The following is a 16,260-nucleotide window of genomic DNA, read 5'->3' as shown; positions in this document are numbered from 1 at the left end:
AGGGCTCATTAAAGTCATTAAGTCTGAGGTTAAATCACACATGCAGATACTTTGATGGAAAAACGTTCACAGCTTCATCAAATCTCAACGTCCTGATGAGAGAAGCGTCTCGAGATCTAGAGACCCAGGGAAAGCAATTATGACTGTGAAACATCAGATGTGTTTTTTCAGTTTCACTCACACACACACACACACACACACACACACACACACACACACACACACACACAGGCTGGCAAGACAACCCTTATTTAGGAATAGAAAGTTAACCTTGGAACGACTCCCATCTGCTGTCATCCCTAAGATTAAAGTCAACAATACGATCATTAACAGCTTCTTAATGACTCTGACACACACACACACACACACACACTTGCATAATCCCATCCGTGACCCAGTTATCACAAACCTCATCATACCTTTATACCTTCAAACTGAAGTGAAATTTACACACACGCTGTACACACTTTAACCAAAAAAAGCTCCTTTAAATACGGAATACTTCTAGCTTTTAAAACATTTTCTTCTTCAAAGCTATCAAGAGCTATTCATGTACAGTAGGTTCCAAAACAGGTTCTCAAAATGTAAGGAAACCTATTAGGGGACACATCAATCAAAATTCACGTTTTTCGTCATGTTCAGACGTTCAGATGGCCAGTTTGATTTTCCGACTAATATGACCTCATATGAGACAAGCCCCTCCCCCCGGACACTGAGACGGCGCATTCGGAGGAGGAGTGAAATAAATGGAGTTTAAGAAGTTAATTATCTGAGAGGCATTTCAGCACACTTCTGATGAGCCTGTTAAAGAAATAGGAATCTATTCATAATGATGGAAACTACGGAGCATTTCTGTAGGTCGCTCTGGATAGGAGCGTCTGCCAAATGCCTAAATGTAGGAAAAAATATTGTGATACACTGTCACAATACACTTTACCTTTTTCTTGATTTTTTTTAAAGTAACAAAACAGTAAACAAACAATATGATCAGATTATTTTTCACAGACACAGTATGATGTACAGTGCTCAGATGACCGCCCGTGACTTAAAAGAAGCGTCTCTCCACCAGAATCAATTGCAATTAATGTAAAAAATAAATAAATAGAATCTTCTAAATGAGAAGTACGATTATAAAATAAACGAAAAGTATACAAATACAGATACAGAAAACTTTAAACTGAAAGCTTAAAAGATGTACAGTTTCACCTCATAATACACACCAGAGGTGGGGTAAAAAAAAAATCGATTTGGTTACGTGTCTTGAATCTGGCAAGTCATGTTTTGCCAGATTGACTCCAAAATTCCATAATTTTAATTTCAAATAATTTTTTAATTGACACACGTTTGAGGTGGTAAAACATGTGGTTCCTCTGTAATCCTTCAGGTGGCGCTCTAAACTGTTCACACATCGGCAAGGAGGCCAGGCATCCTGTGTGGCAGAAACAAATTATTCTCCTACACCAAAATTGTAAATCTATGTAAAAAAAATATATATATGTATATATATATATATAATCATCAGATAATCAGATAATTATAAAATCGTAATAATTACAGAATCGCAATACAAATTGAATTGGGACAGAGGTATCGTGATAATATCGTATCAGCTGATTCCTGGTGATTCCTGTCTTTACTACGCACCATTAATTTGGATTTATTTTTTTTTACTTCCAGCTAAAACAATCCTCAACAGCTTACCAACGAGATGTTTGTTAAACTTTCTCCTCCATATTCAGCTAGCTCACTACGCTAATCAGGGTTTAGCTCCTGATGCTTTTCCACCGTTCCTTAAGATCTCTTTAGATCACCTCTCAGATTTTTCCTGCCCTGTCCGTGTAGGACGTGTGTTATTAGAGTGGAGCGGGGTGAACCCGAGTGATCATGGAGGGTAAATGTGACAAAGGTCAGCTGAAAGACCCCCCGAGGCCTGAAGACGCAGCTGGTGAAGGAGTGGAATTAAAAAACACTCCGCGCTGCTTGAAAATCCCAAAAGAACGGCAGCGCGATGTGAGAAGGTCGTCTGTTCGAGAACGGCTCTCGAAACTCCCTAATTAGCTCGGATGATCTTCACGCTCCGGTGCTTTTGGGAAACAGGGTCGTGTTTAGCGTCTTTTAGAGGACACGCTGATTTATCCCTGCTCCGCTTCACCTCGCCCGCTCAGATCTAATGATCCTTCTCTTCAAGGAGAGTTTCCTGACACATACTTTTGGTTTTGTTTTGAACAGAATGAACGATCGGAACCTATTCACAGAGCGCCGAGTAAATCGGACATGCGCTATTTAAAAAAATAATAAAACCCAGCCAAGCGAGGAAGAGAGAGAGGGAGAGAGAGAGAGGAGTGATTCTGGCCAAGGTTCTCCGTGCATTCCTCTGACAACGCTCCTTTTGTTGCTCCGAGTCGTCCACCATCTTAAACCTCGACAATAGCAGGAGAAAACGCAGCCGGTTGTCCGAGAGAGAGCACATCTGTAATAAAGCCAGAACCCCCTACCCGTCCCCCCCTTCTCTTCCTTCTCCTTTCCTTTACTTCATCCATCTATCCCTCACTCCTTATTTCTCTGACACTCCTGCCCTCCCTATTCGCGTCCTTTCTTTTCCTTCTGCTGGCTTCCCCCCTTCCTCACTTTTTTTTTCCTCTCCATCCCTCTTTCCTCCCTCCTCCTCCTCCTTCTCTCTCGACCACACAAAAGCTCCAGGTCCCAAGGTTGCACTCCATTCAGCCCACTTCTCTCCATCCTTTCAAATCCACAATCGCCTCTTTTCAGGGACAAGCAGAAAGAGATGATGATAGCATGCAGCACCGCAGATCTAACTTCTCTCTATGGTTACGATTTCACCTTATAAATATTAGACTCTTTTTTTCTTTTCTTTTTTTTACACACTTCTAAATGTATTTATCTCTAAAATCCCTCGAGTCAATGTCTTGCCAGCTAACGGGACTTGAATCCAAGTAAGCTCTTTGTGATTTGAGTTTCTGGACATTAGCATAAAGATGTGTCCGGTCTGAATTGGCCACCTGGTTCGTTAATTAATCAGCATTTTGTTTGTGTAGAGTTTATATAATTGTAGATCCCAAGAAGCTCTAAACAGAAGGGGCTGAGTTTGAGTAGTGAGTGTGTTTACAGGGGGTTCAGCACGAGCAAATTGTAAATACATAGTACACGCCAGTCTTTACCGTTACAGCTGCAGCTCTCGGATACTAATCTCCCGAATCCAGGTGAGATTATTAACATTAAGTGCACGACCACAACAAACAAATCCATCTTCAAATCCTCTAAAAACCACACATCCAAAACTATAAAATCCATTTCTCATGAAATAATAATAAATTGCTAATAATCGTTTCATGTCTCTAATGTCCAATCAGAGCTTCGTTTGATTAAAACACCAGTTTAAATTGATGATGAAGCACACAGCGTACTCGATTCCCGGTAAAGTGTAAGACCTTATCAAAATAATCAAAAAAAAAAAAAGAAAACACGATGTTTAACTGTTGTAAACTCGGCTTTCTGTCACTCTCCACAACACCACCGTCTCACAAGTTCAGGGTACTAACCTCTACCAGCTGGCACCTTTAGTACTGTAGTGTATCTTTAGCCAGAAAAATCTTCTTTTAAACATAAACAAACAGAATATCCACATCTTATATTAAAACACTAGGGTACCTTTTAGTACCATTTTATCAGCAAGCAATTTGTGTCAGGCACACGTGCAACAAGTTACTGTGAAACATAAATAGTTCAGCTGGCCTGCTTTTGACAGCTTGTCAATCAAATCAGCCCGTCCCCTGCTTCGTGATGACATCACTAACAGGTTTAAAATACGCTGATGATGGAGTTAAGAAGACCCAGGAGGAGATGAGGAAGTTAGGAATCATGTACAATTAAAAAATAAAAAGTTTAGTGTATAGGATTAGGTGGGGGCTGAAATCTTTAGAGCATGAGGTGGGGTACACCCTGGACAGGGTGGCAATCCGACACATGGTGCACACACACACACACACACACACACATTACGGGCAATTTGGAAACGCCTGATCTACATGTTTTTGGAGGAAACTGTGGAAGGAAACTGGAGTACCTGGAGGAAACCCACCAAGCACGAGGAGAACATGCAAACTCCACACACACACACACACACACCATGAGATGGGAATCGAACCCGGACCCTGGAGGTGTGAGACAACAGTGCTAACCGCTACGTCGCCGCGTCACCTTAAAAAAGTTTAAATAAAACAAAAACTTTACAAAAGAAATAATTTTTGTGGAAAATGTGTAAAAGAAGACAAAGATCAACCTGAACTGTTTATATAGAAAACAAGAAAACAGCTTTAAAAAAAAACAAGAAGAGAAAGAAACAAGAAAATCGTGTAGCCGCGAAAAAATTATATATATGTTGTATATAAAACAAAACATAATTTCAATGTTATGATTTGAATAATCGATACATCACACAGAGAGAAGTGAAACAAATCTTATTCCTGGTCATGGAGGAAGATCACACACACACACACACACACTTGTCAGACAGAGGTTATTTATAAGGACCCAATAACTGGACCAGTCATTTTTGGCACACACACACACACACACACACACACACGTTGATGTTGTAGTTGATAAACAATCAGACCACATTGGGTTTTTTTTTTCTCTCTCTTTCATTCTTTTATTTTTCATCCGTGGCGCAAGAGAGGCGAAAACAAACGGCCAAAGAGAGAGAGAGAGAGAGAGAAGGAGAGAGAGAGAGAGAGAAGGAGAGAGAGAGAGATGTTCAGCCACATCTCGGACAAAAACGCGGACACACACACGCCACGGACGTCCCCAGAAGTTTTGCGGCGTATATTCGCCGAATGCCGGATCACATCTTACCTTTAATGCGAGACGTTTTGTTGCCAGTTGTTTAAATGTGTCTGTTTTTCCCGCTCAGGCTCGCGGACACACCACCACCACCACCACCACCGTCATCATCAAAGCCGCAGCGCTACAATGTTTCCTTCCGAATCTGTCGCTTCTTTTACAAACAGTTGCTCCGCTCAATGGAAAAAGAAGCAAGGTACACACACAAAAATGCTAAAGAAACTCAACCATCAAATTCCGATTAATCGAACAAATCCCAAAGGACCCGCTGAACCGAACCGAACCGAACCGGGATGCTGCTGCTGCTGGTGCTGGTGGAGAGGTTCCGAGTAGGAGGGAAATGTTGCTTGTTGTTCTCTCTCTCTCTCTCTCTCCCACTCTTCTTCTCCTTTTCCTCCTCCTTCTCTTTTTTTAACTAAGGCGGGATTTTGGCTTTTGCAAAAACCAATGACACAAAGCACAAAAAACGAGAAGCCCCGCCCACTCAACCAATCTCACTCACTCACACACACACACACACACACAGATACACACACACTCACTTTTGCCCTCTGTTACACACATGTTCTTGTATGAGTGGACTTATGAGGACTTGCTATTAACATACTACTGTAATGCTGTGTAGACCTGAACACACTTCCAACCTCAACCTCAGTAACCAAAAGAAAACATTTTCACCAAACTAATTCAACGCAGTGTTTTGTTTAAAAATATGTATAAGACAAAACTAAAAACTATGGAAAGCTATTATAGAGACAATTATAGCCTTTGTTACGTTTGTCTATATAATTTTACATATATATAGTACATGCTTGTTAGGATATACAAAGTTGGCCAGAACATTTTTAGATACCTTCAGGCTTTATAAATAGAGGACATAATCAAATTCAAATTCAAATTTTATTTGTCACATACACAGTCATACACAGTACGAAATGTAGTGAAATGCTTACACGACCGCCAGTGACCTTAAAAAGAGAATTAAAACTTATAAGTAATAAATATCAATAGAAGAAATATGATAAAAAATTTAAATAAAATTTAAATAAAAATTTAAATAAATAAAATTTAAATTTAAATAAAAATTATATATATATATATATATATATATTATATTATATTATATATATATAATAATTGTTCCTATTTTCAATTAAAATGAATGTAAGTCAGCATATGGATCGAATCTATTCTGTAGGAGAATTCTTAAGGCGAAATTTCGTAGTGCGAATTGCATTTTCCCATAGGAAATAATGTAAATGCACTTAATCTGTTCCAGACACCCAAAAATATAACCAATATTACCAATTTCCAACACTATAACCATATTTCTGCATCTAAAAACAAGCAAAACATTTAGAAAAGACATGTAAATGCAGCTTTAAAAACCAAACAGAAAGCAGCTCCCTTTCTTCTTGCTACCGTACTTGCTAACATTTTTGGGACCCATGGTGCTACAGTATGTCTTCATTAAATCTTGCACAAAAAAAAATTAAACTTCACTTCGCTTGGCTTTACACTGACGCAAACAAGTTGTTAATGGCTCTTGGACGTACATGCTATTTAGTATGCAAAAAATACTTCGTATGCCGAGGCAATTTTCTTGCAAAATATTAGTTAAGACGAAAAATTCATAAATGTGTTCATATGGCAAAAATGTATGGGAAAGTCATGGTCTTTTTTTGTTTGTTTACTATTATTATTTTTTTATATATCGTGCACACTTGTTAGTATATCCAATGTTTGCCAGAACATCTTTAGATACTTTCTTTCAATCGATATGAACACACAATTGATCCTGGGCATTTTAATTTGAATTTTCACCTCCGATTGGTAATGTGTCTTTTAATAAAGTGGTGTGTGAATGTTTGCATAAGCCACAATGATCCAAAAATTATGGTCGGATTTACTAGAGTAAACACTAGAATCGGGCATTTTTCGTTGTGCTACAGTAGTGTGTGTCATCTGATAAATTATAAATCAGCTGTACACACTTCCAGACATAGCAGATCTGCATTTGGTGACACCCACAAATAAATGTTAAAGTTCACAGAGTTGAAATGACAAGAAAAAAGACAAAGAAAAATAGATTGTCTATTTTACTTATTTCATGACTTCATTATTAAGTCAGTTTAAAAAATGTTGACATTTTTTTTTATCTTATAGGAAAATATCTGTAGGCCAGCAAGCAGCAGATTATGTGAATTCTTTTTTTTTTTTTTACTTTTTAGACAATATATTGTGTATATACAGTGCATATATACTGTATATATAGTATATAGTGTTTATAACAGTTTGTATAGCATCACAAAATAAGACTTTAAAAAGGTATTTTAAATGTGCAAATTTTGCAATTGTAAATATTTATCGTGTATATTTGCAGTCCCCCTCCCAAAAAATATATGTCTCTTATTTAATGTGCACAGCAAACTCTTATAGGTTTTCATTCTTTTTAATTGTAAAATTTCTTTAGTTATTTTCAGTAATCTGAATTTAGCTTCACAAAATGTTTAATAGATGAAATTTATAATTAAAACAAACTATTTAAACCTGACAGAGTAATCTGTTGATAAATTGCAAATTATATGACTTGAAGCCAATCAACCGAGATTTGACTCATTAGCTTGTTTTCTGGTGTGAAAGATTACACACAAACATGGGGGAAGCAGTAGGATATGTTTTTAGTTTTTCAGAGTTTACATGCATACCAAATTTCTTGTTTATACTCTCAAACAAACAATTTATAAATGGAATGGATCTGTTTGTATCCAGTTTCATGACTGAAATGAAAAAAAAGAAAAGAAAAGAAATTCTCCTTTATTATCTCAGTTCTATGCAGTTTATTTATATAGCGAATTTATATTAGTTGTTGCGAAGCAGCTTTACAGAATCAAAACAAAAAAATAGAGAAATAAGTTTTAAATGTGTGAGAATATACGTCTAAATTATAATGATCAGATTGTTGCTGATGAGCAAGCCGAGGAAACTAACCCTGGTTACGCTGTCATACAGTAATTAGTCCTGCCGGAGTCCCTGCTTGCACTCTGGACTAAATATACATTCACCAGAATGATCTCAGATCATTTTAGTTATCGTTTAACTTTTCACAGAATGTACACATTCCTTGTTGCTATACCTATGGTGTGTTTGCTTTGTCGTGTCAGGCTGAACACTACACACTCCACAGTGACAGGTGGACTGGTATGAAAACCTTATAGTGTATCAAACTACGCAAAGCATGAATAAAAACAGAGCAGCCGCGAATCACGTCTTTACATTAAATCCTGTTATTATATTAGATTGTTCTAATACGTTACCATTTCTCTAGTCACAGCTCATTCAGATGGATGTGTAGAGCAAACACGCCACATAAAGTGAAGAAAGAAAAGTGTAAAATGTGGATATGCTGAAGTGTAGTGATTTACAATTAAAGGTACTTTCTTGTTTCTGCAGACGTTCCTTAACATTAAATGTAACTAAAAATTATTATAGGTAATCAGTAGCAGTCATGTAATAATCTATTATTTGAATTTTTTAAGGCTGTCTATGAAGTTTATGCATTTTCCCAAAAAATATTCACAACAATTAAACAAATGAGGTAGGAACATTCTGAATAATATCCTAAATTGTTCCAACCTAAATTTTCCTGAACGCTCAACTTAACAGAAGTTGGGGAAAATTATCAGAGATCGCTTAAACACTTAAACAGTTTGCTAGGGAGCATGAAGACTGGAATTTGGAGTGATAGAAAAAGGTCATGTGACCTGATGAGTCCAGACTGAGCCTATTCCAGAGTGATGGGCGTGTCAGGGTGAGAAGGGAAGGACATAAAGCGATGCTTCCATCATGCATAGTGTCCACTGTACATGCCTCTGGAGACAGTGTTATGATCTGGGGTTAATCAGTTACTCGGGTCTAGACTCAGCAACGTTATGGGGCAATAAAATGAAGTCAGCTGACCACCTGAATGTACCGAATCACCAGGTTATCACATCTATGTAGGGTTTCTTCCTTCCTGATGGAATGCATGTATATTCCAGGACTCAGTGGTTCGGGGAACATGAGGAATCATTTTTTTCTTCTTTGTTTTGGCCAGGCATTTGATCTCCCTAGCCAGAGTGAAACATGTTATGTTTGCCGAGGTGAAAATTCTTGGGTTTAAACTTTTACTCATGGTCATGACTGTATCTTGCTCAGTATCTTGGAGTACACATTCCTCTGTGGGGTTTTTCACGGACCTCCAGATCACATTCTGTCCAAATTTGAGAATTTCACGATTGAATTGTAAACGTTAGTCTCACAGTACGCCAGTTTAACTTGTAATAGATCACTTGTTCAGAGCAGCTGTTCTGGGGAAGAACCACAATTAGTTTTCCCCTGAAATAAGAACATTTTTCCAAGGGTGGCCTTAAACTCATACAATCAAACATTAATTGTAACATAATATTGTCTTAGACTTAAATGTTCTAATTTTGGCTTATTTGCCATCATTTCATCTTCTTATGTTTTGTGTAACAGTATGACAGGATCAGAATCCCACTGCTGCAGAGGTTTCCTGAGAACACAAGAGACGTTATAACAGCGTGTAAGTCATCAGCTTAGAACGGGATGCCGAGCGACATCGGGCCGATAAATAACGTCGTCTCATATACAACTTTAATGAATAATTCACCAGAGTCTTCTGTCATTCTGAAAATTTAATGAAGACAGACATCACACATTAATCCATATTTACATTCCTCTGGGCCTCTCTCTCTCTCTCTCTCTCTCTCTCTCTCTCGCAGTCTCCCCCTCTTTTTCACTCTGTGTCATCGAACCTTATCAAACCCTCCGTGCGAAACACAACAACATCTCACTGTTTGTTTTTGCCTGCCTGGGATTTTTTTTCACTGTTTATGCGAGGTTCAGGCTAGTCAAGCATAAAGTCCATAAAAAGACCATTTGCAGTGTGTGTGTGTGTGTGTGTGTGTGTGTGTGTGTGTGGTTTCATGGTTTCAGCTGAGAATCATTTTCATTTTGAAATTACACAAATACACACAGTAAAGATAATATTGTAATAAAAAACCTTTGATAATAGCTATGCTTATTATATAAAGGTAAGAGGGTGCATGTGTTTGCGTGTGTGTTTGTATGTGTACTATATGAGTTTGTGCGTGCGTTTGTGTGTGTTTCTGTGCGTGTGTTTGCATGTGCGTGTGTGTTTGTGCATGTGTGTTTTTATATATGTATGTGCGTGTTAGTGTGTGTGTATATGTGTGTTTTTACATGTGCACATGTGTGTGTGTGTGTGTGTGCGTGTTAGTGTATCTGTGTGTATGTGGGCGTGTGTGTGTTTTAACGTGTGTGTGTGTGTGTGTGTGTGTGTGTGGTTCAGCCCCCACTATTCTTTTCCAAGCTTCATGGGCTGTTATTGATCCAGACATCGATCTCTTATCATGAGCTGTTTTCTGTTCTCTTCATCCTTTACAAAATAAGACCTTTAAGAGCAGTACAGTACTAAGTCAGGGTCGTAGGCTAGTTAGCCGGTTAGCTTGTACATTTGTCAGTTCTGTAGATGATGGTTAGCTAACTGTATAACTCTGCCTTATTTATGACATTCTGTTTGATTTCATGCGATTTTAAATGAGCTATTTAGCTACAAATCTCACTCGCTAAATAGTTTGTAACTATTTATTTAATGTTTAGCTAGCCAGCTGTTTTATGCTAGCCTGTAAAACTAGCAAGAGAAAGCTGGCCTTCTGCTCAAATGTTAACTCAAGTGAAAGCTACTCTAGTCACCGAATCTTTTTGTGCCGTTTTTATTCTGTTTCTTTATTTCTCTCTTTTTAGCGCTATAAATAACATACACTAGCATTAAAAAGCTAACTAAGCAAGACAAAGCTAAAGGAGAAACTGAAGTTTAACTTAGCGGGTAAAAGTGGAAACTAATTAGCCTGTTTAAACAAAGAAAGTAAAAACTCATCAATCAAGTGAATGTTTTGGATGGCTGTCAATCAAGCATGCTCTTTATTGCTCTTTAAACTATTAGGCCACACCCACCAGCTCAGCTTATTTTGTTTTTTATGTACTTCCCCTTTTTCTGATTCTCTCTCTCTCTCTTTTTAGTCCTTTTGTCCTATACGTCTGTTTCTTTTCTTTTGTTTCTTTTTCTTTTTTTATCTTTCTTTCTTTTCAGTCCATTTTCATTTATGATGTTTCTTTGTTTTAATTATAAATTTTTTTATTGCCTTTTTACTGTTTATTTATTTCATTTTTTATTGCCTTTGTAATTTCTTTTCCTATTTAAAAAAAAATCCATTTTTTTTATTATGTTTTTTTCTTTCTGTTTTTGGTGATTTTAAGCTGTTTGTTTCTTTTTCTTTCTGTCTTTTCCATTAACTTTTTTCCTTTTTGTTTTTGCTTGTAGTTGTAGTTGCTTTCTTTTATCAGTTTTTCTCATTTATTAAATTTTTTTTTTCTTTCTTTCTTTCTTTCTTTCTTTCTCATTTTATCTTTTTGTTTCTTTTTACAAAATACTTTCTCATGTTTTTCTTTCTTTTTTTCTTTAAAAATATTTTCAGTTTTCCTTCATTCACTTGTCTCTGCCTCTTTCCGTCTCTTGTCTCTTTGTCTCATTTTCTATCTCCATCTCTCCATTCGTCTCCTTCCCTACACATGCTGTTCCTCTCGTTGGGGTTGTTGTGTCGACTGAGATACAGAAGGATGGATGTGGAATTCATTAAAGCGCTGCTAATAAGTTCAGGGCAGTAGCCTCCATTTTCATGTTGACCTTTGACCTCTATAGCGATGGTCTCAGATTCAGTCGGCCTGTGCTGAGTGTCTCGGGGGAGCTCAACGTGCAGTGTGTACATATTCACACGTCCCCCGAGATCGTCACGTGTCAATCACAGGAATTATTAAAGAACCAAAGAGATGGAGAGAGAGACGATGACACTGTTGAAGACCAAGAGAGGGACATCTCTCCTCGTCCCCCTGTCTGTATTTCCACTCATATGGTCTTTGTTTGGGGGAGGGGCTTAGGGAGACGCGCTCGTTCCCCTAAGGAGGCGACTCGACTCAGTTCTGCTAATGATGTTTGTAATTTAGCGGACTAATGACATGCACGGCCGCCTGGAAGAAGTGGTTTAAAGAAACAAATCTGTGGCCCAGGAGCGAGGTGTGTTCCCCTTCATGTTCCCCTTCATGTTCCCCTCCATGTTCCTCTGATGTAGAAGCTGAGATTAGCATCGTACTACTTTTCTGTTCTTCTTTTTAATTAACCACCCTCACTCTAGCGTGACTCTTAAAGGAATAATTCCCCTTTAAAATATAGATTAACACTCCGTTCCCCCGAGCAATCAGCCTGTCACACTGCACCTGTCAATCATAAGCTTCAACCAATCAGAGCAGCAGACTGACTGCAGTGTGATTAGTTGGTGCATATAGATGAGGTGTGACATCATTGACGAGGTGGGCGTGGCTTGATATTTCGGTTGTGACAAAGTTAAATTATTGTGACAGAACATTTGATTTATTGTCTATGAGTGTGTGCGTGAGAATGTGCACATATATATATATGTGTGTGTGTGTGTGTGTGTCCCTAGTTAGTATGTAAGGTTCTGGAGGTTGTGGTCTTAATAGTGTCTGTGTGTGTGTGTGTAAAATAATTCAGGAGTGAAGCACACCACTTCTGCTAATTGTGGATTTATCCTCTGGGTCTGCTGACGACCGAATCCTCAGGGACAAACATTCTACATCCTGAGAGAGAGAGAGAGAGAGAGAGGGGGGGGGGGGGGGGGTGAGACTTTATTGAAAAGCAAAAAAAATGAGAAAAGGAGAAAGAAAACGTTAAAGATGGAGTAAGACTGCAGAACTCAGGAGAGGAGACAGAAAACAAACAAGAAAAAGATACAGAGAGAGAGAGGAAGAAAAAATGAACAGAATGGAGACAGATGGTAAATGGTGAAAGAAAGTGGGAGCAAAAGAGAGAGATAATGAAAAGATATTTAGAGCTTTAGGTACAGAACAGGGAGATGGGAGAAGCAAAAGAAGGACAAAAAGGACAGATAGATGATAGATAGACAAATAGATTAGACTGATTAATTACAAGTAACCCGGTGAAGAAATGCGAAAGAGAATAAAAGAGAGGAAAGAGGGATATATGGAAAAGAGAGAGTGATATAAATAGAGAAAATAGAAAGGAGAGTAATTTCTGAGGGAGCACTTACTTATAGAGGAAATCATCTCTCTCTCTCTCTCTCTCTCTCTCTCCCGGCGGTCATGTGACAGTCATCATGCCGGGTCATTAAGGCTCGTTTACACTTTGCTGTCAGGGGGCCAAAACTAACCGCACTCAGCTCACACCGACCCCGCCCCTTCTTCAACAGCCTCATTAATATGCAAATAAACCCTGCTGTCATTACACGGGGAGGAAGCTGTGCTGTTCATGTATTTTTAAGCACCATGCATGGTATGTTTATTTAAAACGTGACTGCGTTCGCATTGTAAGAGCGTGATTAAACGTGGCTGACGAGTAAACGAGGCGTCGCACGGAGCTCTGCCGATTTAGCTCGCCTTTGATTCGGTTCGCCAGATCAAAACATGCAGAAATAATACGTGCATGTTAATGAATTTTAATGACGATTTCAGCCTGCACTATTAATGATAATCAGCGTCACCATGAGAACAGGAACGGACTTGTTTCATAAACATAAATGTAACTTGAACAAGTTTTCAATATGTTGTGGTGTAAGAGGAATAAAACACTTCGGCCTCACCTGAGGCTCTTGGCGGTGACAGTAACTCTGGCTCGGTAATTATGTCACACTGTTATTGATTAATTTTTTCAAACAGCACCACACACAGTAAGTTACTCCGTACTTTAATCCTATTCTAAACAAAAAATATTTATTCCATAACATCTGGAAATGTAATAGTAAGATAATAATAGTAACCCCCCAAAAAACTGTTCAGAAATCTTCATTAAACCAAATATCATATGTGTTATACTGTATCTGTGTTTATTGCAGGAATTTTCTTCCTTAACATCTCCGGTAACATTCCAGTAAAAAAATAAAATAAACACACAGTATCTCCTGTAAGTGAAAATCCTTCAATAAGTTATAAGATTTGCTATAAATGTGCTGTAGGTACGAAGCTGATGTGGTAAACAAGTAATTTAATCTTACAGATTGCAAGTCGTACTTGATTTGCGTATATTGTTGTTTATTTCATTTAAGAAGAAAATTTGTTTTTTTGCAAGCTTATAAAGATTTCGGCTACATTCACATTACCAGCCTGAACTGGCTCAATCAATATTTTGCCCTAAAGTGACACAGATCTGTTTTTTATGGCTGTCTGAACCAACGGAGCGATGTCTGGTTCTGAAATATGGGCTCCAGCATGAAAGTTCCAAGACATGCAGTTCCTCAAATTGCCACTAGGAGCTAGCTCAAAAGTGAGTCAATCCCCATAGAACTTCATGTTAAAATGTCCAATTGGTACAAAAAATAATTGGTGAATATGTGGGTTTTTATGTAACCCCTCAGTTAAAATAAATGTAGATATAAAACTATTGATAATTCATGTTGTGGCTGATTTGAGTGACGGCTGCAGTGCTAGCTGTTGGCTATGCATCACGTTAGCTAACAGGCTAATTGAAATCGTTGTTGTTTAACTCACCATAGGAAATTTACGAGTTGATATGGGAAGGCGTGTAGGGTTAATTAACATAAGCAATTTAGCTAAGCTAAGGCTAATCTAGCTAGCTTGTCAAGAACTCAAAGATCCTACGAGTGATGTCAGTTGATGAAGATAGATAAAAGTCACGTGTGATCATGAAAGTAAACCATCGTGACATGCATATACTGTATGATCTAAACAAAAGTTCAGAATCGATTGATGTGGCTTGTAACGTGCACGTAGCCTTAGATGTGCCTTTTTCCCATATGGGTCCTACTGATATTGACGCTTTCACGCTAATTAACCCGAGAACTAAGAATCAGTAAACAAATTATAAAGTCCTCCAGATTTGAACTCGTATATGCACGATTCACCCTGGATGCTCTGTGAAGCTCTTCTCATCTGCTCTTCAATCAGTGGCTTGTTGTTTTTCCCTCATTAGTATATTTTTGGATGAGTGGACGCTTATGGGAAAAAATTGAAGAACGAATAATTGTGAAGTGGAACAAGTGGCTTGTTTGTGTGTTTGGTCGCCTGATGGTTAATCAGGAGCCATGTAGAAGGGGGTTTCTGCTGCCGCTCCTCAGACATTTAGAATCAGACGGTGTTGATTAACGTCAGATGAGAAACATTCTGTGTCATGCTGTCGTAGGAAACTAATCAGCAGCAGCGTGGTGTGATGAAGCTGAGTCAACCTTATTATACTGAATCTGGCAACAGTTACATCGTCATAAAAATAAAATATTAAAGCATCGGGATAAATGCAGACAGGCTGGTGAGGGAACGAGTGTTTATAGCTGCTTGTAACATAAGTGAGAACGTGAATAAACTTTAGTTGCAAGCATTACAAGGAACTACAAATGAGTAAATAGTATGATAAGTTGTCATTAAAAATTGGAATTTCCCAATGGCCCATAGTATATGCCCTGTGATGGATTGGCACCCCGTCCTGGGTTTATCCCACCGAGTGCATCGAGCCCCCCTGAGATATGCTCCACACTTCCAGCAACCCTGTACAGGATAAGCGCTATAGAGATTGAATAAGTTGATCTTTGTCCTCTTCTTCTTCTTCTCCTATCATTTTCACCGAAGAATACTTTAAAAACATTCTGCGCCCGTACGTCCTACAAACTCCTTCGTTCTTATACGTAAATGATCCTGAAAACTTTGATTGCATAAAGATGCTGGAAACCATACTCTGACAGCTTATAGATCTCCATAAAGGTCCTAAACCTGTCAGTGGATGAGTGTTATCTCTCGGTCAGGACATGCGGGACGCTTGTAACGCGCCGTCAGCATGACAAAAGCCTGAATACCGGCGTGTGACAAGTGTAAGAGCTGAACCTTCTGCCTGAGCAGATCCTCTAAATGGAGACGAGATGCTTCTGGCTGCACGTCCATTAAAATCCACGCCGCATTTACTGGCCTGAATAGCAGCCTTGAGTGGAAACCAGACAAAGAGAAATGTTTTGACGAACGCTCAGGAGCTAATCATAGAGAATGCAAAAGGAAAATGCTTCTGCTTCTTTACGATGTGATAACTCAGAGGGAGAAAATGTCCGAGTCCTTCAGGGACGAGGCTTGGATTTACGAGTCTGAACAGCGTCAAAGCGTTAGGGCATGGTGGCGAGTTAAGAGAGCAGCATTTTTCACACGGAGGAAAATCGATGTTTCGGAGGATGTGACATGAGTGATGGAGAAGCAGGAATGTTTTTTTCGGCTGCCTAAAAAAAGAAA

At 38.5% G+C, this 16,260-nt stretch overlaps 1 protein-coding gene across 2 annotated transcripts in view; it reads right to left on the bottom strand.

Annotated features, from left to right (window-relative positions):
- Positions 1-5,218, bottom strand: part of ctbp2l (C-terminal binding protein 2, like) — an 86,573-nt gene extending 81,355 nt beyond the window's left edge. For both annotated transcript variants that reach the window (XM_053511528.1, XM_053511530.1), the window contains exon 1: positions 4,876-5,218. The gene's annotated coding sequence lies outside the window, so the exon portion shown is untranslated. The remainder of the gene's footprint in view (positions 1-4,875) is intronic.
- Between the last annotated feature and the right edge of the window lie 11,042 nt (positions 5,219-16,260).

The sequence above is a fragment of the Clarias gariepinus genome, chromosome 14 (genome assembly GCF_024256425.1).
Source record: "Clarias gariepinus isolate MV-2021 ecotype Netherlands chromosome 14, CGAR_prim_01v2, whole genome shotgun sequence".
NCBI classification, from domain to species: Eukaryota; Metazoa; Chordata; class Actinopteri; order Siluriformes; family Clariidae; genus Clarias; species Clarias gariepinus.
The sequence above is the reverse complement of the archived record's forward strand: the minus strand, read 5'-3'. Positions and strand labels throughout refer to the sequence as shown.